The following is a 3,170-nucleotide window of genomic DNA, read 5'->3' as shown; positions in this document are numbered from 1 at the left end:
CGCTGAAGCCTTAGCAGCCTTTAAACACAACGTCCGAGACGAATGTCTCGCCAGACACCTCGGCCAGGAAAAACCAAGAACAATGGCCGCACTAACAAGTCTCATGACCCGCTTTTGCGCGGGGGAAGACAGCTGGTTGGCTAGATGCAGCACCAGCGACTCGAGTACATTCGAAATCAGGGATGGAAATGGGAAATCACGACGCAAAAAAGATCAGCGCTGGAATAAGGAAAATGGCACAAATAGTACGGCGGTCAACGCCGGATTCAAAAGCTCTCGGCCGAACAACAAAACACTGCCCCTAAAGGATAACAGTGACGAGCTATCCAACCTAAACAAGATTCTGGATAGACTGTGTCAAATACACGGTACCTCCGGGAAGCCTGCAAACCATACCCACAGAGATTGTTGGGTCTTCAAGGAGTCCGACCGACTTAACGCCGAACACAAAGGGCTCGACACACCAAGTGAAAGTGACGAAACCCAAAAGCAGCGCTCCAGAAACCAAAAGACTTTCCCATTAGAAGTCAAAACAGTGAACTCACTTCACGTGATAACACGCAGCGCGGCCCCTGCTATACCAGGACACCGTCCGCATACTGGGGATAGAACCCACCAAAATTCGCTATAGAAGCACTTCCTTCAAAGGAGTGACGCCAGGCCTTTTTTAGCCAATTTTACAGGCTCTGTACCACTAGAGGTCGTGTTCAGTTCATCCGACAACCTCCGTCGCGAAAAAGCTCACCCTCCATCACCCCATTTAGCAGTAGCCCTTAAGCACTACTAGGGCGTGCAGCTTTCACCCGCTTTAATGCAATACCACATTACACGTCTCTTACGCTTAAAAATGCCCGGTCCACGTGGCATATTCTTAAAACTCCAGGTGTCTCTCGACCATGGAGAATGTGCGGCTGCCTCGACAGCCACACATCATTCCGACCTTGCAGGTCAAAGCCCCTAAAAACAGGTCATTTAGGCCTCGGACATGGTTAGACGAGTCGGCGTAACTTAGCAAGGGGCTACCCAGCCGCATACCCTTTTTTAGGGGGCCGCGCGCATAAATGATGAAAGCCAATAAAGCTTAACTTTCTTCATCTTCCAAATTATACTTTATTTTGATACACTTTTTGCACGATATTTCTTAGAAACTAAGTCCTTCTCTTTTACAGATGAAGCACGTGCTACACCCGTCCAGGATACAGCACAACAGAGACACAGGTGCAGACGTGCAGTAGGGACCCGTTGCAAGGATTCTTTTTAGATCAAGACCCTGCGTAAACCTTTCTCACTGTCTCTTGTTGATACACATCCCCCGGTTTCCTACCAGAGCCGAGGAGGAGGCTGGCGTTTTGGCATTGGCCGCGTCAGAAGTTCCCGCCTGTACTTGGACACTAGGGGCTTAGGGCTTTATTCTGCCCGATATCATAAAGACCGAACACCTCAGGGAGTGTTCGGCGTCTCGAGTTAGGCCTTATATGCATCAGCTCCGAATCATGTCTTTGGTCAAATGTTGGGTTTGCCCGGCTCCTGTGTTTTGCTACCTTACGTTCCGTATCATCGGCTAACGCGGCACCAGGAGAACTACTGCGATTGTGCCCCGGTTCGGCCGGGAGAGCACCTTAGTAGAGAAAGCCGAAAACTGACTGTCATGATATAGCAAGAGACTGTTCAACCACTCGATCGACCATTGGGAATGTTTAGAATTCCTTCGCTTTGACGAAGGACCGCTTCCCGGTCAGGCACATAGGCGCCTCGAGTTCGGAGAAGCGCGGTGCCATCAGGGGCTATATAGTAGCCCCACATTCGAGCTCCTATGGCTAAGTGAAAGTGATAAAGCATTATAGTCCGGTTGCCTAGTTTGCTATGCTATCACCTCCTTAAGAGGACCAAGACGTTGGATTAAGTGTGAAAAAGCGTTTTTCTTTTTGCAAACACCCCCGCACCATGTGCGTGGGGGCTGAAGCCAAAGACTGCCATCTTTCAGATTATACATACATATACGGCCGCACAGGAGATAGTTCAATACTTGAACACACAAGTATAAAAAGTCATTGCATTATAAACATGATCTTAGAAATCATACATGTCATTCAAACATAACATCTTTCGAGCACTGCGACTCTATTATACGAGCGCCCTGCAGGACTTCCTCAAAGTAATGCTCGGTGGGGAATCGGCTTTTGTCCGAACCCCGGGATGTAACAGCGGTGGCATCCATCTCCGCCCAGTATGTTTTACCACGGGCGAGAGCCATCCGTGCACCTTCTATGCATGCCGACCGCTTCATCGCCTTAATATGCGGCACTGCCCCAAGGAATTGCTGCAACAAGCCAAAATAACTCTTCGGCTTGGATCTTCCCGGCCACAGATGAGTGACCACATCCGTCATGGCAAGTCCGGACAATCTATTTAGCTCAGCCCACTCAACCAGCCGATCACTCAGCGGCAGTTGATGCTCCGGACTATGGAATTGAGACCAGAAAAGCTCTTCCGTTTCGTGACCCTTCTGGCTTCGGAAGTGCACGACTGCGTCCGCCGCACTCGCTGCCAAGTCCAGATAAGGATCCTCCGCACCATACAATCGGCCGAGCTGAGCATACTTCGGATCCGTGAACTTCCTGCGCAGCATAAAGGGCTTTCCAGCCACAATGTCTCGGATTTGACGCAGTTCCTCCTTCATAGCCCGCATCGCACTACGGACATCTTTGGCTTCGGCGTTGGCCTTCTTCAGGTCCTCTTGTTCCGCTCGATGTTCTCTTTCAAGAACCTCCTGGCGGTCGGTAGCAACTTTTAATTTCACGGCCATTCCGGCCATCTCCTCCCTGCTTCGGCAGTGCGCAGCCTTCTCGGCTTCTAGCTCTTCCGCTGCCTTCGAGGCAGCCGCCTCGCTTTTTCTGGCTTGCTCCTTGGCCCGAGCAAGTTCGGCTCGAAGGCCTTCCATAGTGGCAGCGCCATCTGCATCAAGCATACAAACTATAAGGCACGGGCGTCAGCCTCCTTACTAGGCGACCACGGAGCAACCACGTACCTTGTGACTCATCCAGTCGTTTATTGACCAGCGAGATGTCTGCATCCGCAACATCGAGTTGCCTTCTCAGCTCGGCAAATCCATCAGTCCGGCTGGCCACCGGACGATCCGCCACCTGCATAGGAAAGGAGGTATTCTATAA

This window comes from Triticum dicoccoides, chromosome 6B (assembly GCF_002162155.2).
Source record: "Triticum dicoccoides isolate Atlit2015 ecotype Zavitan chromosome 6B, WEW_v2.0, whole genome shotgun sequence".
NCBI classification, from domain to species: domain Eukaryota; kingdom Viridiplantae; phylum Streptophyta; class Magnoliopsida; order Poales; family Poaceae; genus Triticum; species Triticum dicoccoides.
This window is presented reverse-complemented; position numbering follows the sequence as displayed.